The 23543-nt window shown below is 44.5% G+C and overlaps 1 long non-coding RNA gene and 1 pseudogene across 1 annotated transcript; one reads left to right on the top strand and one right to left on the bottom strand.

The window, feature by feature from the left end:
• The first annotated feature begins 593 nt into the window (after positions 1–593).
• Positions 594–5989, top strand: LOC135365240 (uncharacterized). The gene is made up of 3 exons (XR_010412871.1): positions 594–768; positions 5000–5169; positions 5504–5989. It is a non-coding gene; the product is annotated as an uncharacterized LOC135365240 (long non-coding RNA).
• Positions 5990–17777: 11788 nt separating this feature from the next.
• Positions 17778–19257, bottom strand: LOC123842732 (olfactory receptor 2AJ1-like; annotated as a pseudogene).
• Between the last annotated feature and the right edge of the window lie 4286 nt (positions 19258–23543).

Raw genomic sequence — 23543 nt, 5'->3', positions numbered from 1 at the left:
GAGAGTGCGAAGGCAGTAGTTTTCAATGTGTACTGCCTATTGGGGTCTGAGGGGAAGCTCTGAATCCCTCCTAAAGCCACACCTCAAGGCCTCCTGCTCAGAATCCCTGGGCAGAGCCCAGCATCAGGATTGTTGACGCTGCTCAGGGGACTCCAGTGTTTAGCCAGGACTGTGATTCTGCGGTCTGTGTTCTCGGTGGCTCTGTGCCCCCAGGGCTGGGAGTGCTCCTTTCTTGTCCTTGCATTCCTACCTTGTGGCCTAGGGCCTGATGCATGGTACCACACAATCTGATGGTGTTCTTATGAATAGAGAAATAAGTGGATTATCACACCTCCACCCATTTTTCAGTGAGGAAATTGAGACGTGCGAAGTTCAGAAACTGGCCTGGGGATGTGTGACTATTGGCTGTGTGGAGGCTTGAACCCAGGCTCATCTGATCTACACTCTGGTTTGATTCAAGTTGCTTTATTTTATTATTTAATGTGGACCAGGCATACTATTCTCACTGAGTCACACAGATTGTTCTATTTTAGTGGCATCCATTCTTATGACATAGACATTGATTTCTCCATTTTGTAGGTGAGAACATTGAAGTTTCAAGAGTTGAGGGCTTGGACAGTGTGCCTCACAGCCTTGGCCCAGGCGGTGAAAGCTGAGCTACCCCTCGCAACCAGGACAGTGTGCGGCGCACCCCTGCTGGGGGCTCAGGGCTTCTGCGTGGGCACAGTGGAAAAGACTGGGTGGAGAGTCACTGCCCCAGTTCTGCAGGTAAGGCAGGGCTTTCTAGAGCAGGAAGTATTGATTTACCCCCACGGGGCAGTTACAGGGCAAAGTTACAGGACGTGGGCTCTGGGGGGCAGTGTTGAGAGCACTGCCTGCTAGAGGGAGGGAGGTCTTGTGGGAATGACAAGCAGGACCACCAGGGTCCTTAGGAGGGGTGGAAGGCAGGAGGAGGAGCCGTGGGTGGAGCCAGGTGATGCAGGAGTAACTATGGCATGGAAAGGCCAGACCCTGGGGAAGCTCTTGGATGCTTATGCAGGAAGTCATGAAGACCCCCGTAGGGATCAAGTGGGGATTAAGAGAAAAGAATAAACTCTAAACAGACTTAACGACCAGTATCATTTTTCTCTAATTTTGGAAGATGTAATGTATTCTGATGTTAGGGTCAGGGTGGCCGGTGCCGCGGGCGGCAAAGAATTGCACAAAGAGGGGCACCTGGGTGGCTGAGTCATTAAGTGTCTGCCTTCGGCTCAGGTCATGATCCCAGGGTCCTGGGATGGAGCCCTGCTTCGGGCTCCCTACTCAGCAGGAAGCCTGCTTCCCCCTCTCCCACTCCCCCTGCTTGTGTTCCTGCTCTCACTATCTCACTCTCTGTCAAATAAAAAAATAAAATATTTTTTAAAAAATTAAAAATAAATAAGAATAAATTTAAATAAAGGAATTTCACAAAGAGTAGAGCCACAAGCAGGACAGAGTGGGTTCACTCTCCCCGGGAAGAGAGGGGCCAGACACCAAGAGACATGTGAGCCCCAAGTTTCTGTCAGGCTGGGCCTTTTGAGGGGTGTTGAAGGTCGTGAGAGGGTTGCAGCCTCGTCCATGGGGGTGAGGGGAGGGTCTGATTCTTGGCCAAGTAGAGCAGCAGGTGACAGGTTTTCGAGGTGCTCTGACCCGGATGTGGCGTATGGCCAGGCTAGAGAAGAATGTGTTTTGTAGTTGGGGTCTGCTTTCAGCATGTAGGGCACTGTGACCTAGAAGAACAGGCAGGGCCAACTGCAGACACTGGTGATGGTCACTGATTATCAATGCAGTGAAAAGACAACATACTGAATGGGAGAAAATATTTGCAAACTGCCTAACTGATAAAGGCTTAATATCCAAATTATTAGAGACTCATACAACTCAATAACACAAAAACAAATAGAAGTTACAAAATTGGCAGAGTTCAGAATAGACATTTTTCCAAAGAAAACACGCAGATGGCGAACAAATACATAAAGAGAGGTTCAACACCATGTGTCACCAGGGAAATGCAAATCAAAACCCAAAGAGATGGCACCTGACACCCGTCAGAAATGCTAGTGGTAAAAAGACCAGAAATAACACGGGTCGACCAAAATGTGGAGGAAAGCTCTGTTGTTGTGATTGTCAATGGGTGCAGCCACTATGGAAAATGGTATCAAGTTTTCTCAAAAAATTCAATGTGAGGGGCTCCTGGCTGGCTCAGTCAGAAGAGTGTGTCACTCTTGATTGCGGGCCGTGAGTTCGAGACTCACGTTGGGGATACAGATTACTTCAGGGAAACTAATTTCAAAATAGGATAACGATATCATCCAACAATTCCGCTCCTAGGTGTTAAAATCAAGGAAACTGAAATCGCTAACTCATAAAGATACGTGCGCACCTGCATTCATTGCCACATAATTCATAACAGCCACGGGGACGTACTAAGTGAAATAAATCAGAAAGAGAAAGACAAATACCACGAGTTCACATATATGTGGAATCTAAAGCAAACCAGAAAACAAAAAACACAGTAACTCTCACTCATAGATACAGAGAACATATACATGATTTGCCAAGGTGAGGGGCAAGAAGTGGATAAAATAGGTAAGAAGGTAGAAACTAACAACAAAAAAGGGAATATTAGGGCACCTGGTTGGCTCAGTCAGTTGGGCGGCTGCCTTCAGGTCAGGTCATGACCTCAGGGTGCTGGGATGGTGCCCCACATCGGGCTCAGCAGGGAGTCTGTTTCTGCCTCTCCCTCTGCCCCTCTCGCCCCTGCCTCTATGTGTGTTCCGCTCTCTTTCTCTCAAAGAAATAGATAAAATTTTTAAGAAGGAAAGTGTATGTCAAGAGGGAAATTGGAGAGCATATAGGACATCATTACCTTCTAGCTTCCTATAGTTCAAGTACCTTAGTGAATTTATTCTATTCCATTCCATTCTTCTGACCTACCAGAATTCCTCATTATGATGTGGTTGGATTTTTTGAGATGAGTTGTCAATTTCCGTAACTATTTCAGATCAGTAAGTACAGAGTATTTACCTTCCTAGGTGTGTGAGTCTTTGGATATTTTTATAGCCTTTTGAAGTATAATTATGTAACCGGAACTTCCATAGATCTAAGTGTATAATTTCAAGACTCTTGATATATGTATATACCAGTAAAACAATCACTGTAATGAAGGTGATGTACATGTATCCATCACCCTAAAATGATTTTCCCCCTTGTTTTATACTCCATGATTAGCTTGATGTGTAATTTCTGTTGGTCCCTGCAGAGTCACTCTTTCCTCAGGGAGAAGTTTTTCGATATGATGAAAGAATTGCTTGACTTCATTGCTCTGTATTGATAGGAGCTCATAATAGAAGTTGATCTAAAGATAAATTTTGTGGGCGACTGAGTGGCTCAGTTGGTTGAGTGTCTGACTCTTGATTTTGGCTCATATCACGAATTTAGGCTTGTGAGATTGAGCCTTTCATTGGGTTCCATGCTGAGCAGGGAGCCTACTTGGGATTCTCGCCCACCCCACCCTTCCCCCATGCCCCCGCTCATGGTCACTCTCTATCTCTCTCTCAAAAAAAAAAAAAAATATATATATATAGAAAAGAACAAATTTTGAAAATTAGCCATTTAGAAAGTTCCAAGGCCTTTCCTGAAGGAGAGACGATACACTGACAGCTTAGAGAACCTAGCCCTTCTTTGTTGGCCAAAGCCTGAGTGGTAGGGCTGGAATATGTTGTGAGAGTGGTAGACCAAAGGGACAAAATAAAGATATGGATTGGACGGAATTCATTGATAGGAATATGCTCAGTTAAGAGGTGGTATTTAAAGGACAACCCTGAACACTTGCATATGGTGTTGATATTCTGGACGCTATATTGGGTCAATAAGGGCCAAATGTTGAGATTTTCTTGGATATACCGTTGAGGAAGGCAGGAAGAAGTCAGGAAGCATAAGAATCAGGCATGTTGAAATGGTTCTGTGATGTGCTGTGTGCTCAGCCATCCCTAATCATGCTTGCTGAAAGACACAACCATCCATGCACTACCTTCATCAACACACTTACAGAGGCATGGATACGGGAGGTACCAGTGTCCTCGAGGAGCTCTGGGGGAGCTGTCCTACACTGCAGGAGAAGATGGGAGGTGAGGAGTGGCAGGAGAGGATGCTTCAACGAGCAGAGTCAAGGTGTGTGCAGTCACCCAGGAGCCACGGAGCCAGAATGGTAACCAGAGGATGGGAACCTCAAGGGTGTGTGCTGTTGGACAGTTGATCAGGTCTGTCCAGATTGAAATTGTTGGGCAATGTGGCAGAAAAAATAAATATCTAGATTGAGTAGTTACTATAGTGAAGAGTCATGGTCTCTTCCCCAGCTATGAGCCCTAAGCCAGTGTGGGCCTCTGAGCCCCTAGAGTGAGGGAGAGACTGGAGCCCTTTGGGAAATGACCCTACCACCTTCTACATGTGTGCCATGCATCTCATCTCCCATACCCAACTTTCCCCAAATGCCCCTCAAGACACAGATATTCACTGGTGGGACCAACTCTGGAAAAAAGGGAAACACTACCTTTTCTGGGAACTTTTATAGAATGATTCCGAACATAGGTTGATGCCCAAAGACCAGGACTGTTACATGACCTGCCCAACAGTTGGAGTAGGGGCTTTGGAAGGTGTGGAAATAGAAGAAGCCTTGTCCTACATTTAACAGTTTGTTCACTGAGACCAGAGAGTCATCCTGTGCTCATTTCCCCAGGTCAAGAATGTGGAATGGAAATACTCATATTAGCACTGGTGGAATTCCCACTTTGGTTTCTGAACCTTGGTCTGATGTTTATTAGGAAAGAGGAGACTGAAGAGAGGCCTTTGGGACCATGCCCTTCCTCAGACTAAATCAGAGGCCATGCAACATCCGTGGAGGGATGGGAGAGATTAGTAAAATTGTGACGCTCTGCAGAGAGGCAGAGTGGGTTATTCCAACCACTGTTCATTTTACTAGGCTGGTCTACTGTGGATACCAGATGGGTCACGGAGACTCACACTGACTTTCACAAACTTCATGAGATGAAGACGCAACTGCATCTGTGATTCTGTCTCTGGATTGCCCTGTGGAGGCAAACTGCCAGGTGGAACCCTGCAGCCCACTGGGAACAAACCTTTTACCCTGAGGTACTGCTTCTGAAGGAAGGTCTATGACCAGCAAAGTCAACAATACAAACTTAGAGCCACATTAGGTCATCAGTGATGAAAGCAGACTAGACAACTGTCAAGATGGGCCATCTCTTAAGAAAGGAGATTTGGTAAATATACTGAAAAATATCCTAGCCACAAAAGACAGCAGACACACAGACATACTGAGCTGGTGAGTGGCTGAGGGGAGAATTGCCTGCATCACCTGTTGGTTTTAAATTATCGTGTGCCTGGGCAGCCACGCACCCCAGTCGCTATTTTGAGTATAACCTCCCTCATAGATAGAAGTGAATTCTCTTTCTTACCCCAACAGAGCTGAACTTGATTGGACATTCGGAAGCGGTCACTGAAAGGAAGTAAAAGACCCATGGCAATGATCCATGAGCAAAACTTCTCTGCTACCCCGGGACACCCATTCTCCTGTTGGCCACACAGCTTCTGCAGCAGAGCTCACTCTGCAGATGAAAATGGTCAATAGGAGGTCGCACTGCCAGGTCACTTGGCTCAGAAGTCTCCCAGAGTAGCGAGGTCTGGTAAGCACAGCCAGTGGGCATCACCATTGCCGAGGCTACTGATATGTGCACAAAGCAACACGGAGGGGCACAGAGAAAACTCTGTGGTCCAAGGCCTGGGATACCACATGGAAAAGGGCAGCCTTGGTTTGCTCTCCCATCCCTCCAAATACCTCCTGCCTCCCTGGGGGATGGGCCAGGTGATGGGCTGTACATCTTCCTTCTGAAGAAGCACCCAGCCTTTTGGATTTCATGGGTGACCTTCCTTCTCTTTCTCTTTACGTGCTGATGGTGCTCTGAGGGAGCCCTTAGCAACCACCATTTGGGCAAAGAAAGGGCAGAGACTGACAATCACAGGTGGCCATGGGGAGGGGCAGGAAATGAGAGACTAAGAGATGAGAGCTGGCCAGCAAATGTGTTACCCTGAGGAGGAGCATGCTAGAGAGAAACACAGGTTTCTCACCTGCTCCTCAGAACCATAGCTCTAGGGTAGGTGCAAATTTCTGTTTGCTATGATTTCCTTAGTAGAGATAAGAGAAAAAGACATAATGAGATGAGAACACAGACCAAGGACCCCAGAGGACCTGGGTCCACCAAGTTCTCACATAGGATGTGAGGAATAGTTCACATAGTGCAAACCTTTAAATAAACTACCATAGACTCATACAAATTATGTCAATAAGCATGTATAATAGCAGGGAAAATAAAAAACATAAGAAAATGAATATATAGTGAAAAAAGAGAAGTAATTCTTTTTTTAAGTAAACTATTTTTTTGGTAGGCTGCATGCCCAAAGCAGGGTTTGAACTCACAACCTTGAGATCAAACCTGAGGTGAGATCAAGAGTCAGACGCTTAACCAACTGAGCCACTCAGGTCCACCACCCTTTTTCTAAGGTATTAAGTAAAATCTCTCTCTCTCTCTCTTTTTTTTTTTTTAAAGGAAACTCTACACCTAACATGGGGCTGAACTCAGGACCCCAAGATCAAGAGTCACATGCTCTACAGACTGAGCCAACCAGTCCCCCTTACTAGTGGGACTTCTGTTGAGTAGTTCAACCAAGAGAACTACAATGCTATAATCCACATGAGAAAGGCAGGTGACTTTTCTTGTCTATAAGGAATCGAAGGGAACTTGCTCACTATATCTGGGGCCAACAGTGTAAAGACGCCCTATACTCTAAATCCCTGGGTCTCCCATCGTCCAACACAGCTTTCCCTTCCTTGTAATACCATGAACCCGGTCGGCACCCTCCAAACACAATCACTGCCTTCGTGTTCAGAAACGCAAGGCCCCACGTTCACGCCGGGCAGTGGCAGTCTAACCAACCCAGACGGCCTTGAGCTGATTGTCTTTAGCTCTACAACAGCAGAGCTCCGGCTATGCCGGGTACCACTAGTAGGGGAAAGGGAGCTGCCGGCCCCATGCGGCTCCAGACTCGTGAGGTTGCATTTGCTTTCGCACCAGGGCAACTGGTGCACAGGGCAGAGGTGGGGCAGCAGTGCCCCCTGTCATCCAGGAGGCCAGGGGGAGGCCCCAGAGGTAGGCAGCGGAAGGACTGTCTGAGTGGTCAGCGTGCTGCTCTGGACTTCCTGCTGAGGCACCGTGCTCCCCACGTGGATGTAATTCTGTGTAAGGACACAAAGTTGTTGTGCAGACAGGACCTCTGTCTCATTGCATACTGCGGGGAGGGATCCTTTTACTTGACGTATAAAGAGAGACCCCAGTGAGTAGTGCTTAAGCGTAACTGCAGAACGTATTAAAAGCTCCCTTTTCTCCAGAATATGGTCCATTCCCCTGAAAATGAAAGGCCTATTTTCAGGCCACTGCAACTCTGGCAAACAGACAATCCCACTTCTGGTGGGTGCAGGGCACGTGGACAGAGCGGGTGACAGAAGGGAGGCAGCCGTTCTCCTATCCAATCCACGCCTCCAGGCACATCCTTGAGGAGGAGGAAGGCCACTATTTCCCCTCTCTCTCATCCACAGTGGCGCAGGTGTCCAAGAATGACCTTCTCCAGCATGGTTAGCAATGTCCGACAGCATCTGCTAACTGTCGGGAACTGGTTTCAGTCTTGAGCTGCATGAATTTCACCACCTGAAAGGTGTGGCTGTGACATACTTAGAAAAACTACCCATAGGGCCACAGCTTATTTGGATACTGTGCCAAGCAAGGGGATAAAAGCTTTGGACAAATTAATGTGTCCCAGTTAGCATAAACAAATGGAAGGAAGGAAGGAAGGAATGAAGGAAGGGAGGGAGGAAGGAAGGAAGGAAGGAAGGAAGGAAGGAAGGAAGGAAGGAAGGAAGGAAGGAAGGAAGGAAGGGGCGTGGGTGGGAGGTAGGAGAGAGAGAAGGGAGGGAGAAAGAGAGAGAAAGAAAGAAGAAAGAAACAAAGAATGAAAGAAAGAAAGGAGGAAAGAAGAAGGAAGAGAGGAAGGACGGGAGGGAGGGGCGTGGGTGGGAGGTAGGAGAGAGAGAAGGGAGGGAGAAAGAGAGAGAGAGAAAGGAAAGAAGGGAAGAACGAAGGAAAGAAAGGAAAGAAAGAGGAAGGACGGGAGGGAGGGGCGTGGGTGGGAAGTAGGAGAGAGAGAAGGGAGGGAGAAAGAGAGAAAAAGAAGAAAGAAACAAAGAATGAAAGAAAGAAAGGAGGAAAGAAGAAGGAAGAGAGGGAGGGAGGGAGGGAGGGGAAGCAAAGGAAAGGGAAGGACAGGAAAGAAATCCAAGATGTATGCATAATATGATGCAGACAATCGGTATGGAGACATGCAGGTGATAGCCGGTTAGGTCTAGCAGGTAAAGACAGGAGAGGATATGGGGTGCTCAACCAGGAGAGACAAGTAGTGTGAGCCAAGAGTGTCTACACTGTCGGCCAGCAGTGTTGGGCTTAGTCGGGTCCCCTGAACCTGCAGTGTTCCCGGGGTGGACAGAACTCACTCCCCAAAGCTCTTCCTGAGGTAGCAGCTTCAACCTGGCTCAGTCACTCCCCACTTAGACTGGCTGCCTGAGGGGGTCCCGGGCGACCATACTCAAGGCTCTGGGGTGTCTCTTACTGGAGGAAATCTCAACCCGCCCTGCACTGCCTTGCCTGACAGGGCAGTCCAGATTCGTCTAGGTGTGTCTTCAGGGGGAAGAATTGGCACATTTGTGCAGACTAGCACTTGCAATTAGGCCGTGTCCTGGTCCCCCAGTAGCTCACTACTAGAACTCAGCCTGTCCCTACAGATGCCCTGGTTCAGATTCCAGGCTCCCCTGACCCGTGTCTCCCACACATGTGCAGTGTGTACTCTGTTAGCTGGCCTTTGGCTCTTGGGGCCTGTTAGGCTCAGGCTGGTCCCTAAAAGCTGCATAGCCTCCAGAGGGGATAGTGCCCAGTGCCCCCCAAATCTTCCTGAGGGCAGCTTTAAACGGGGGACTACCAGTCCCTGTTTGGACTGACTGCCTGATAGTGGCCTGGGCTGACCAGTAAGCAAGTCTCTCAGTGAAGGAGACCCTAGCCAGGGGGCTGGGCTGATGCAGGCAGGGCACTACCGTTTCCTCCATCTCGGCCTTCAGGGGGACCATGCCCACTTGTGCCGAGTAGAGCTTCCAATTAGGCACAAACTTGGTCCTGCAAGAGCTGAATCCTGTGATCAGGACTCCCAGACCCTTGCCAGTTCCAGATCCCTCCCGATACTGGTCTGCCCAGCTGCACATGCACAGCATGTAGTCCTTCTGCAGACCTTGGGCACTGGGGCCCTCCGGGCCTGGGGAGTTAGTGCTTGTCCCCAGATGCTTGCACAGTGTAGAGGATGGGAGAGCCCCCCACTCCCAATCATTCTGAGGCAGCAGGTGCCAATTGGTGGCCCTCAGGCATCAGCTGAAGCTGTTACCCCTGAGTCTGCATTGTGTGAAGCGAGGTCTCAGTTCCTGGATCCTCCAGGAGAAGATCCATGCAGGGATCTGATCCGTGCTTGAATCGAGGCAGTCAGCAGGGATGTAGCAAGCACCAAACACCTAATTAAAGTGGAAGTCCACTCTCAAGGTGGGAGGATGGGGAAGTTCTGGGAGGTGGGACTGATGTAGGAAAGAACGTTAGGGGTCAAATCCAATGGCCAAGAAAGAATTCTTGAGACCTCTTTGGTGCAAAAAGGCAGTTTTATGAAAGCTCAGGAAGAGCTGCACTGGGGTCACGAGGAGTGGCCCATTATATACTTTGAAAGCAGCGCTGTCAAATTAGCTCAGACACCATCCATCTTAGAAGTCAAGCCTCAGCTTCCTAAGGCCCCCTGATGTTCACTTCCCAACCCCAGAAGGAGCTTCTGCATGGCTCCATCCATTTATGCCCAGCTGCTATGAGCACACTGCCTTGACTGAGCTCAGCCCAGGGGCCACAGCTCTAGGCTCTTCCCATGCAACTTCAGCAGGAGCCACAGGTGGGCCCCAGCTCACAGGGATTTGCAACTCACCTGAGCTTCCAGCGCACATCCCTGGAGCTAAGAAGGAACAACATTTCTCAGGATGGGCCATCCTAGAATCTCACCTTCCTACTCCCTTCTGACCCCCAGTGTCCACTTTATCATAGAATCTTGGCTCTGCCTCTTGGAAGGGGTCCCTTTCCTTCATACCCAAGCAGACCCTACAGTCTGCAAGGTGCACCTATCCCCACCTCTCTCGCACTGTGCCTTAATCTGTGCAAACAGCCAGGCACCTAAAGCACCCAATGTGAATCCCGCATGTCTCCCCCAGTTCCTGCGGTCTTTCTTTGGACAAAACAGAGCCCACCATCCTGGCCCCTCACACCACTCTGCCTACCGTCCAGACCCCACACCTTCTCACCGAGAGACAGGGAATGGTCCCATGCCTCTGGACTCCCTCACCCTGGTTCCCTGGCCTTGTAACATTTGCTCTTCAAAGGCCTGTATCACACAGGAACCTGTTGCGGAGGAACACCTGCTGTCATGGCCACAGTTTGAAGCCATAACATCAGTGTCCAACCTCAAGTTTAGCAACAATGTGCTGGGAGGTCTCAGCCAGAAATGCTTTATGCAGAAATACCTGGATATAGACACACTGCTTCTCCTTTTCTTCCAATAAGAACGGTGCTGACCTCAACAGCTGTGCTTGAGATCCAGAAATAAGTATGTTTGAATGTTTTGACGGGGCAGGCAGGTTATGCTGTGTCAGCTGGGCATGATTCACCAACACTTTCTCAGAGCCATGGAGACCCCTGCCCTGCATCAGCAGAATGTGATGACTCATGAGGGACAGGAGTGACTGCAAGCCAGGCTGCACATTACAATCCCCCAAGGATGGTTCTCATAAATTACTCATTCAGAAATGATCATTTTTTAAATTGTTTTTTAAAAATAACTATTTTTATTATTAATTAAACTAATATTCACATTTGTACCAACCCCCAATCCTGGAGATGACCACACTTTTCCCAACTCCCCTTCTATGCTATCCTGGGTGGGTGCACAGGCGTCACCCTTTGTAAGGCAGAAACTTCCAGGAAGACTTTCATTTGGATGAAGAACCTCTCCACCTCATGGAGCTGGGCGTGCCTCTCACTGCACTGCTTGGCCTCTTGTTTTAAGACCTCCACCTCTCCCTTGAGCATGGAGCACCTCTCCTTCAACTGGAGGATCTCAGACAAATTCTCCATAGTTCTCCAGGCCTGGGTCTCCCCATTGCCCTCCCATCCCCCCTTCTCCTTTCCTGCCCTGAGTTTTAATACAAAGTCTTCAAACCACTGGACTATTTCATCTCCCACAGCATGGTGCCATTTTCTTCTTCTGAGGAGGAGAACTCCCCCCAAAATGAATAATGCACAGATAGCAGGCCACATGGACATCAAGCTGAAGTAAATCCAAGGTGAGAAGGGACTCCAATGTCCCCTTGTCTGCAGAGTTGAAAGGCACCCATTCAGAGGAATTTGGGTTAGGCTGGTGTCCCTGCGTCTCTGTAGCGCAGTGATAGGTTGGAATGGAGGAATCACAGTTTGAAGACTCCCAGGTTTCCATGGATCCAGTGGACATATCGGTGCAAGGCTGAGCAGGTTTGGAGGTCTCATAATGAGAGACCAAGTGGCAAGCCCATTGTTTGGGTGCTCTATGCTCTGGGGAAAAGGAAGAATCCAAATCCAAGGTCGCATGGTGAACTCACTGTCTAGTTGCTGCCTTGGCCTAGCACAGAGCTGCATTATTGGTCTCCAGGTCCAAGGGTACATGGTGAGCCCACTCTCAAGGGGCCTGCTTGGCCTAGCCCAGAGCTGAATTGTTGGTCTTGATATCCAAGGGCACAAGGTGAGCCTACTTACCAGGCACCAGCTTGGCCTATCAGATAGCTTGGTAGTTGCTCTCCAGGTCCAAGGGCACATGGTGAGCCCGCTGTCAAGGTATCTGCTTGGCCTAGCCCACGGCTCTGTTATTGGTTGCCAGGTTCAAGGGCACATGTTAACCCTGTTGTCCAGGTTCCTGTTTGGCCTAATTGAGAGCTGTGTTGTTGATCTCAGGGCCCAAAGGCACCTGGTGCCCCTGCTGTCCACGTTCCTGCTTGGCCTAGTGCAGAGCTGCATTGTTGGTCTCCAGGTCCAAGAGCACATGGTGCGCCTACTGTCCAGGTGCCTGCTTGGCCTAGTAAAGTGCTGAGTTGTTGGTCTCCAGGTCCATGGACACATGATAAGTTGGCTCCTCAGGTACCTGTTTGGCCTAGCAGAGAGCTGAGTTGTTGGTCTTCTGGTCCATGGGCACATGGTGATCCTACTGTCAAGTTGTCTGCTTGGCCTAGCCCAGGGCTCCTTTCTTGGTCTCCAGGTACAAGGGCACATGGTGAGCCTGCTGTTCAGGTGCCTGCTAGGCCCAGGATAGACCTGAGGTGTTGGTTTCCAGATCCAAGGGCACGTGATAAGCCCACTCTCCAGGGGCCTGCCTGTCCTAGTAGAGAGCTGAGTTTTTAGACTCCAGTTCCAAGGGCATATGCTGATGGTGTTATTCAGGTGAATCCTTTTCCCAATACTGAGCTGGGATGCAGGACTCGTGGTTTCTTGACCCTTGGCAAGGCTGGTATTCTCTGGACTTACTTGCCTTGTGCTACACTGGAGTGGCCTGTTTGTGGTAGGACTTCTTGTCCACCCAGTGTCTGTGTGACTCATCTGCCCAGTAGTGTCAAATTGGTTCAGAAGACTCCCAGTCTTTCGGTTCCTGGTTGGTGCTCTCTTACGGGGACTGACTTTCTGCTTGTTATACTTTGTTGGAGGGTTTGTGGTCTGTGGGCTCCTGGTCAGCCAGGTGTCTGGGGGGTTACTTTGTCCACTGCTGAGCTGGTTCAGCCAGCTCGTGGTCTCAGGATTTGTGGTCCAAGGACTTCCACTGTGTCCAATGATGTGGTGATTCCTTCCCCCCAATACTTGTAAAAGTCCCGCTCTCCCTGGTGTCCGTAGGCGTTCTAAACACTGTCGACATCAGGGACGGATGAACATTCAATTCATTCATGGTCCCTGTGCTGAGCTGGTTTGGACGGCTCCAGAGTAGTAATGTGCCCAGTGCTCCCTCAGGATGTGGACTCAGCTTTCCTGTGCTGAGCCCTGTTGTGAACCCAGAGGTGTGGGAACCAGCTGGCTGAGAATCCATGGTGACCTGATTTCCAGTGTCCCACTGCCATGTGCCAAATGAGATGTGTTCCTGAGCAGCTGGGCCATCCACATAGTGGGAAATGGGTCCAGGAGTTGCCGGATGAAGGTTTGAGGACCTCAGGACCACACAGGGGTGCAAAGGTAGGTGCAAACATGAAGGTGGACTGCAGAGTGTTGGTGAACGGCCCAGGGCAGGAGGAGTGGGCAGGGGGCTTGCCATGGGCAGGGCAGAAAAAAGGTCAGAGAATGCTAGGAATATCAGGAAGAGCTGTAGCTGAAGCGCCATCTCTCTCCTCTGTGCAGCCGTGGCTGTTGCCGAGCTTTTAAAACAGCTCTGGGGCATGAGAATGCCTTCTTGTGATGTCACCACCATGGCCTGGCCAATCACCAGGGCGCTGTCACGTTGGCTTCCTTCGGGTGGCCAATCACCATGCAGTTTGGCTGGCCAATGACGGATGGCTATCTCAGTGACCTTCCTGACATCATTGCCTAGAAACGTTTTAAAGGAAAATAGATAAGCTTTCTTTCAAGATGAAGAATTTGTATTTGGGATGAATCCATAGTGAAGGTCATGGTGAGGCTGAGAGACTCAACCAGTAGAAAGCTCAATGTGTCACACAGAGTCACCTTTCCCTAAAACGCTGACACCGATGTTAGTGAGGACATGGGACATTAGACCCTATGACACATCACTGTTGTGGAGTAAGGGGGACAACATGGCACTAGGGAAATGCTACTGTCAAGTCACCCATCAAAGCTGAAATAGAAGATTAGAGAATGGTAGGCGTTATGTTTTGTACATCTTCTCACAATACACCTAAACCTCGAAAGGATGAAGGTGTATCACAATTCATTACCTGCTTGTCAAAACAGCATTCAGCTCTCCTAGAAGGGCGATAACAAAATCCAGCCTATCACCAGGTTCACAGTCCTCGTGTCCTGCATCCAATCAGAAAGTTATGGGGGGAACTCCTCCCTCAAATCCAACTACATACTTATCAATTCATTCAGAACACCCAAGAAATGAATCAGAGATCTGGTAAATGGTTTTCCACCCCCTCACTTTCAATCTGGGGGTGTCTTTGGTTCTAAAATGAGTCTCTTGCAGACAGCCTATCAATGGATCTTGTTTTTTAATCCAGTCTGTTAGCCTGTGTCTTTTGATTGGGGCATTTAGCCCATTTACATTCAGGGTAACTATTGAAAGATAGGAATTTAGTGCCATTGTATTGCCTGTAAGGTGACTGTTACCGTATATTGTCTGTGCTCCTTTCTGGTCTATGTTGCTTTTAGGGTCTCTCTTTGCTTAGAGGACCCCTTTCAAGATTTCCTGTAGGGCTGGTTTTGTGTTTGCAAATTCCTTTAGTTTTTGTTTATCCTGGAAGCTTTTTATCTCTCCTTCAATTTTCAATGACAGCCTAGCTGGATAGAGTATTCTTGGCTGCATATTTTTCTCATTTTGTGCTCTGAATATATCCTGCCAGTCCTTTCTGGCCTGCCAGGTCTCTGTGGATAGGTCTGTTGCCAATCTAATGTTTCTACCCTTGTAGGTTACATATCTCTTCTCCCTAGCTGCTTTCAGGATTTTCTCTTTGTCTATGAGACTCGTAAGTTTTACTATTAGATGCCGGGGAGTTGACCTATTTTTATTGATTTTGAGAGGGGTTCTCTGTGCTTGCTGGATTTTCATGCCTGTTTCTTTCCCCAAATTAGGGATGTTCTCTGCTATAATTTGCTCCATTATACCTTCTGCCCCTCTCTCTCTTTCTTCTTCTTCTGGGATCCCAGTTATTGTAATGTTGTTTCGTCTTATGGTATCGCTTATCTCTCGAATTCTGGCCTTGTGATCCAGTAGTTGTTTATCTCTCTTTTTCTCAGCTTCTTTATTTTCCATCATTTCATCTTCTATATTACTGATTCTCTCTTCTGCCTCATTTATTCTAGCAGTTAGTGCCCCCATTTTTGATTGCACTTCATTAATAGCCTTTTTTGATTTCTACTTGGTTGGATTTTAGCTCTTTTACTTCTCCAGAAAGGGGTTCTCTAATAACTTCTGTATTTTTTTCAAGCCCATCTAGTATCTTTAAAGTCATGATTCTAACTCTAGATCTGACATCGTACTAATGTCCGTATTGAGTAGGTCCCTGGCAGTCGGTACTACCTCTTGTTCTTTTTGTTGAGGTGATTTTTTCCGTCTTGTCATTTTGTGCAGAGGAGAATAGATTAATGAGAGAACAAAATGCTAGCAGAGTAACCACGTCCCCAGAAAATATACTCTAAACTAATCAGAAAAGACCTGAAGCAGTGGGATAAGAAAGGGAAAGAGAGAAAAAAGAAAAAGAAAAAAAAAAGAAAAAGATAAAAATAAAAACAAAAACAAACAAAACAAAACAACAACAATAAAAGAAAAACCAGAATGTGATCAAATATGATCTATATGGTATATAGATCAGTGCCACACACTAGATTTGGGGTGTATTTTGGTCTTTTAGAAGAAAGTGCCTCCCAAAATTTTAAAGAAAGAAAAACTTATATATGTACAAAAATAAGGGTTGATATGATGAAGGGATGGAATATGACTGTAAAAATGGAAATTATAAAAAATTTTATAAAAGGAATTGATAAGAAGTTGTTTGAAAAAAGAAATAAGAGGATTTAAAAAAAGAAAAAAGAAAAAGAAAAAAAAGGGAGAGGATGTGATCAGGCAGGGGAATAGAAAACACCATATACTAGAGATTTAGGGTATATTTTAATCTGTTAGAAGAAACTATCTCAAAATTTTAAAGAGCGAACAACTTATATATATAAGCCAAAAATATGGGTAACTACTATGAAGGGATAGAATATGACTCTAAAAATGAAAAATAATTTTTTTTTAAGGGATTGATAAGATGTTGGTTGAAAAAGGGAAAAAGATAAATTCCAAAAAAAAAGTTAAAGAATAATTAAGTGTGAAAGACTAAAGAATCATGGTAAAAAAGCCATGAATTCTATGTGCAGTATTCCCCTAGCGCTGGAGTTCTGCCGTTCTCATTGATCGGTAAACTTGGTCTTGCCTGGCTGTTCTCGCTGATCTTCTGGGGAGGGGCCTGTTGCCGTGGTTTCCAAATGTCTCTGCTGGAGGCGGAATTGCCCCGCCCTTGCCCCCTCCTGGCTAAGTAATCTGCTCGGGTTTGCTCTCCGGGCCTTTTGTTCCCTGCGAGCTTTCCGTACAGCTTTGGAGGCGGAGAGTGAAAATGGTGGCCTACCAATCTCTGCCCCAGAGGAGCCAAGAACTCAGGGCCCCGCTCCTTAGTGAGCCCCCAGAGAAAAGCCATCAGTCACTCCCGTCTCCCCGGTCTCCGGCCGAACTCCGTGCTCGCCCGGCCTGTGACCGCGCTCCTCTATCTCTGGCACCCAACCCCGGGTGGAGTCTCCAAACCAAGCAGATCCCTGCGGTGCACTCCCGCGTGGCTCCTCCCAGGGGAGGAAGGTGAGTCTCCCCGGATCTGCCGCTTGTTGGGTCCCTGCTGGAGGAGCAGTGGCCCGACTGTGCCACGGATCACGGTTTATGGCCACCCCGACCTGAGAGCCCGCGCCTGGGCTCTACCTCTGCAGTCGGCTTCCCCGCTCCGATCCCTGGGAGCTCTGCCACTCTCAGGCACCCCCGGTCTTTCTGTGACCCCGAGGGTCCTGTGACCACACTGTCCCAGAAGGTTCCACCCACCGCTTAGCCACCAGAGTGACGTCCCTCAGTGGAGCAGACTTTTAAAAGATCCGATTTTGTGCTCCGCGGCTCTATGACTTGCCAGAAGCGGCCGACGGAGGCCCCTCCCCCACCGTCTATCCTCCCGAATATTGCCTCGGATTCACTTCTCCACACGTCCTACCTTCCAGAAAGTGGTCGCTTTTCTGATGAGAGAGTTGTTGCTCTTCTTTTCTTCGATCTCCTGTTGAGTTTGTAGGTGTTCAGAATCGTTTGATCCCTATCCAGCTGAATTCCTGAGAGGAGACGAAATCCAGGTCTCCTACTCCTCCACCATCTTGCTCCGCCCCTTCCTCCAGGACTTACTTATTTTTAACTTATGTATCATATAACTAGAATTTTTACCTCTTGAACACCTGCACCCTTTTTGCCTATAATTTTTTTATGAATTTTTGATAACTGCTTGTAACCTTGGAATTATAATTTTACTGTTTCATGAAATACAAAAGTTATATGGATAGATCCCATTTAACGTGATTATATTATAAAAGTCAATTTTTATAAGTTCTTAGAATTTTTCATGGGAGGGAACAGTACATTTCTGGATGTATGTATTTATAAAACAAATACCTGTAAAACTTTTTTTTTTATTTTCATTGGAGGTTTGGAAATATCCACTTTCCACTCTTGATGGATAGAAACTTTGTTTTTCTTTCTAAAGATATGACTAATGGATAATCTCTAAGCATTGAATATTGATATAGAAAACACATGCTTCAAGCATTTTTATTACTATCTTTAATGGAGAAAGTTACTTTGAGCATAATTTTCATTGCCTTCAGAACATCTCTTTATTCCTAAAACTGTAGATGACAGGGTTCAGTGTGGGTATGAGGATGGTATAGAATATTGCCAAATATTTGTCCTGGCCCGGAGTGTGGTATGATTTGGGTCTCATGTATGTGAAAATAAATGGCCCATAGTACATTGTGACCACAATCATGTGGAAGGAACAGGTAGAAAATGAATTTTCCGTGCTTCTGATGATTTCATTTGAAGAACAGTAAGGAGAATTTGGACATAAGAAGCAAGGATTAGGGAGGAAGGGACAAGGAGAAAAATTAAGCCACTTACATAAACTCCTCGTTCATAGAGTGTTGTGTCCACACAGGACAACTTCAACATGGCAGGGACTTCACAGGAAAAGTGATCAATGGCTCTTGGGCCACAGAAGGGAAACTGGAGTGCATAAGCTGTGTGGACTATGAAGTTGACGGTCCCAACAATCCAGGACCCTCTAGCCATGAGAATGCGGACATCGTCATTCCTAAGAATGGGATAGTGCAGTGCGTGACAGATGGCTACATAGTGATCATAAGACATTGCCGCCAGGAGAAGGCACTCACCACCCAGGAGGGTGAGGGATAGAAATATCTGGAAGCCACAACCTGCGAATGAAATAGTTCTGCTGCCTGACAGAAAGCCAGTGACCATTTTGGGAACAATGTTGGAAATATGCAAGATGTCCATGAGAGACAGATGGCTGAGCAGGAAATACATTGGAGTATGGAGTCTTGAGTCCCTGAGGATAAGGAGGATCATGATTGTGTTTTCTGTTATAGTCATAATAAAAATGATGAATATAAAGGAGATGAAAACTAGACTTGAATGAGAGGAAGAAAAGAGTCCTAAATGAATGAAATCACTGGGCGCCTGGGTGGCTCAGTCGTTAAGCGTCCGCCTTCGGCTCAGGTCATGATCCCAGGGTTCTGGGATCGAGCCCCGCATCGGGCTCCCTGCTCAGTGGGGAGCCTGCTTCTCCCTCTCCCACTCCCCCTGCTTGTGTTCCCTCTCTCTCTGTCTCTCTCTGTGTCAAATAAATAAATAAAATCTTTAAAAAATAATAAAAAAATAAAGAAAGAAAGAAAGAATGAAGTCACTGGTGAAACTGTGATTCTCATGCCCCATCATGAACTCCACTCTTTTCCTAAAATAGAAAAAAATAGAGCTAAAATGCAGTGGCATAAATCTCAAACTCATTTACATTTAGAAGCATAATAAAATGAGAGTGATGCATATTTTACAGTTCAAGTCAACAGACTCTCAACCAGCTTTGGAAGTGGGCTTGGTTTACAACATGGCCATTTATTTGTTTGAATCAACTGATGATATTGGTCTATTGAGAAAGCTGTTAGCTCCATGTAGTCTTAATTCCGTATTCTTAGATGCAGTTCAATCTTTTGTCAAAGGTCACTTTTTAAATGAAACCTACCCTGAACAGTGTACTTAAAATCTCAGTAACCCCCGACTTGCCTATTTCTCCTTACTGTGCTGTCCTTTGATGTATTTTGCAAATCACTTTTCATCTTTTACATATTCAATAAACTTATGAACTACATTTATTTTTTATGGTCATTCTAACTCATCAGAACTTAAACTTCCCAATGTGAAATCGTTGTTTTGCCCTCTGTATAAACTGAATGGCTACACAATGCCTGGTATATAGTAGTTGTTCAATAATATCCTTTAAATACCTGAATAAATGAATAGCATTTGGCACTCAGTTTTCTGTCTCATTTTTTATTTGGATAAAGCTTAAAGGAAATGAAATGTAATGTATTATTTATACATCTTTCTAAAATAATAATAATGATATACTATAAAAACTAGCTTAATCTGTATTTATAATTTAATCTGTAATTTGTAAATATCACCATTTAAAAGTAAAAAATGAAAATTTTATTCAGTTAAAATAAGAATATATTTTAATTGGGCCAGTTTTATTAACGCCTCAAAATTGAATTATATTTCATTAATTCTTTATATAGAGAATCATATTGTTTCCTAAATAATGAAATTGTTTAGATGTGTTCCCTTTACTATATGTGCACAAATTCACTATGTATGATCTATCCCTCAATAAATAGATATACATGCATACATACTTATACACACAGAGAGAATTTAAGAAAACACTGCTGCAAATCATGAAAAAGAAATAACATATAAAACAAGTTATTTTCCTTCTTTACGAACTATTCATAAGTTTGGGGTTCCTGTCTGGCTTAGTCAGTAGAGCATGTGACTCTTGATCTCAGGGTTGTAAGTTCAAGCACCATGAATCTTAAAAACAACAACAAAAAAACTCTTTTAAGTTTGAATGAAATGTGTTTTGGTTTTCCCTTTGGGAAGCAAATGTACAGATATGTCCCTGATAAAATATAAATAATGTGTATTTTTCTGTTTTATTGTAGTGATTATTGAGATTCTTCATTATGAAATCAACCTCTACACTCTATTTTGATGGCCTGGAATGTGACCACTGTTTTGCTATAACGTTAGGTATATGAAAAGATTAACCTTTGAATGACGTTGCAGATATATACATGTTTAAGTAGGTCTTGCTGTTTTGACTGGTTTGACCAACAGCTCAGTAAAATTTGGTAAGAACATGGATTGAGATTTAAGGGCATCGATGCCTTCCATGAACTGGTGGATCATAAGTTAGTCTTTAAAATCTATGAATAAAAAAATCAATGAATATTATTGACAACTCAAATTCAATATATCATTATCCAAAGTTGTTGACTTTTTCTCACTGCCAAAAATAATTTTGTCATTCTGGTTTTCCATTTTCCATTAATGATTTCAATTGTTATGCTCATTCTCATCAAAAGTCCGTAGTCAATTTTAGTGTTGAGAAGTGTGGGGGCATCTGAGAGACACAGTCAGTTAAATGCCCAGCTCTTGGTTTTGCCTCAGGTTGTCATATCAGGGTCAAGAGATCAAGCCCCAGGTCAGACTGTGCACACAGGTACAGAGTCTGCTTAACACTTTCTCTCCCTTTCCCTGTCTCTCTTTCTCTAAAATAAATAAATCTTAAAAAAAAAAAAAAGAAAACAAAAGTATATGTAATGTCTATTTTCTGCAGAACCCCATCACATAGTAGTCCCTGGCCTATTGTAAGTTCTCAGTAAATGTTTGTTCAAGGTATTTTTGATTATGGACTCTGATATCCAAAGTTATCCACAATATATCAATTATATTTACATTTTTAAAGAGTTTGTGCTGCCTCTACAAGAATATTTTGTCTACATTTTGTCTTCAGATATTAGAAGTACTCCATAGTAAATTCAACAACTACTTCATCTTCTAGGTTCTGCTACTTTCTTTCCACTTCCATGGGGCACCTGAAGTTCAAGAGCTGAGCTGAGATCGAGTCCAGTGCTTAACCAACTAAGCCACCCAGGTGTACAACCATCTTTTAAGAATCTTTGCCTAACTGGTCAATCAGGCATCTGGAATATCCTTCCATGATGCTAGAATGATAGATAAAATGATACCTTCTATGCCATCCAGAATGTTGAATGAAATCTGTTCTTGAATCCAAAGAGGTATACTCTAATGGTGAGCTTCCTAACACTATGTTTAAAAGTGGGAAGACAAATGTTACATATCCTGTAAAATCTTCCAAATCTGTGCTACCCTTATAAAGTTATAGTCTCTTTCTCTCTATGTGACACTAAATATTCTCTGTCTAATAATACTAAATGTAAGTAAAGAGATGTAACATGCAGTTTACACCATCCTAACTTCTAGAAGTTTGGAGACTAATTATAGAAGATGCTGTCATCATTAGATACCAAGTCTTTAGCTATAAACACAGTCATATCCCAAACTTGCCTCCCAGGTAAAAGAAAGGCTTCCATGCACTTTACCTAGTGAATGCAATATGCTCAAATATTTTTTACCATTTTATATTTGTCAAGATTTTGAAAATTCATTATGCAGCACTAATTTGACTTAACTAGTTTGAAAAATATTCTTTTCATTTTTCTGTCACATCTCTCAGGACATGAATAAAACATTCAGAATATCTCCTTAAATTTAAACAGAAGGGAAATTACATTTAAATAGAAGGAAACTATTCAATAAAATTAGTAAGACTACACATCTATTCAATTATTTGTATGTTCCTACATTACATCTTTATATTAAAATTTTGACTGTAAGATGAAGGACAAAAATAATAGATCATTACTTCCTGAGTAATATTTATCTTGAGGTGTTTAATGTAGAAATCCTGGGAATATTAAGTCTGATATACATGCTTCTATTTATACTAAAAGATAATGCTACTTTTATTTTTGGATGTATTCTAAAAATGTATGATATCAATGACCAAACTGATATAGCTATTATAAGCACTGTCTTCAAATACCAGACTTACATGGTTGGTGTGCAATTGATTCCAGTTAAATGGTCTTTGCTGATAATTGACTGTAATGGAATTTCATAGAAGAGGCAGAGGTCTAACAATGGATTTCCCTAAATATGGATGGAATAAAATCATTGCTTATTTAAAGGAGTTGACATGAAAATGCATACCATAAATGTATGATAGTGTGACTTTCCCTAGGAATGGGTATGCTACTGACCCAAATGATTATATTAAGAGAGTAGTAATATAAGTGAAAAATTTCCATGATTTGAAGAGATAAACAAGAAAATACAATGCAAATACAGTATCTTTGAAATATTTTATATTGTCTTATTATACAACACATCAATCAGACATGAAATTTTATCTGAAATGAATTTTTATCAAATCAATTTTTTTATCAAATGAATTTTTATCAAAGGTGTTTTTCTAGACTAAGAGACAACACGGTATATAACACAGATACATGCACATACGCAGGTACATACATGCACACGCAGAACAGAGCTTAGCACTTAGTCGTTACATAGGGACAAGGATTATTACTGTTGTTTTTATTATTGTTTTTAAAATTGCAGTATTAGTATTTCTATAATTATTTTGGTTTATTTTTTATTAATTTTTCATTATGTTCAGTTAGCCAACATACTTTATATTTTAAATAAGCATTTAAACTACTATATTCTAGAAAGAGAGAGTAGTATTCAGGATATGAGAGTATATAACCGAGTAAAGAAATACAATTCGATGTTGTGAGTCACAAGCAGATTGTGTACTCTGCCTGGTGAAATTGGTCCATGAGGTTCTCTGGGGCAAGTGGAATTGCAGTTTGCTGAATGACAGCGTGTGGTTTGTTTCCCACCCATACACACAAACACAGGCATGTGTGGAGAGCTAAGCAGTGCTCCTTATTATGAAATCAATCCGCTGAGCTGCTCAGAATTTCATTCTATACTAGCTAATTGACATTATAATTAACTTTTGTTTGTTTGTTTGTCCTTTTGACTTTTTGGGACACCGAATCATACACCAAGGAATTGTTGCATGGCCAACTTGTATCTATTCGTTGTTGCTGCCATGCCAGCTTAAGGGAGTCCTATGAGTAGTCTCTCACAGTGACATCAAACTCACCATGCCTAAAAATGAACTGCCAAAGTCCCCTGAAGCATGTATCACCATTGGTACCACCATTTACAACAGTCCGGGCCAGAAATGAGAAAAAAAAAAAATGTTATCCCAACTTTTCTTTATGTCTGCACTCCTCCATATAAAAATCACCATCTCTTACCAACTCTCCTGACATAAATGTCTCCCATGTTTA

This window comes from Mirounga angustirostris, unplaced genomic scaffold (assembly GCF_029215605.1).
Source record: "Mirounga angustirostris isolate CCGP_5_RB_7025 unplaced genomic scaffold, mMirAng1.0.hap1 SCAF_7, whole genome shotgun sequence".
Taxonomy (NCBI): domain Eukaryota; kingdom Metazoa; phylum Chordata; class Mammalia; order Carnivora; family Phocidae; genus Mirounga; species Mirounga angustirostris.
Note: the sequence above shows the minus strand (reverse complement) of the source record. Positions and strands in the feature narration are given on the sequence as shown.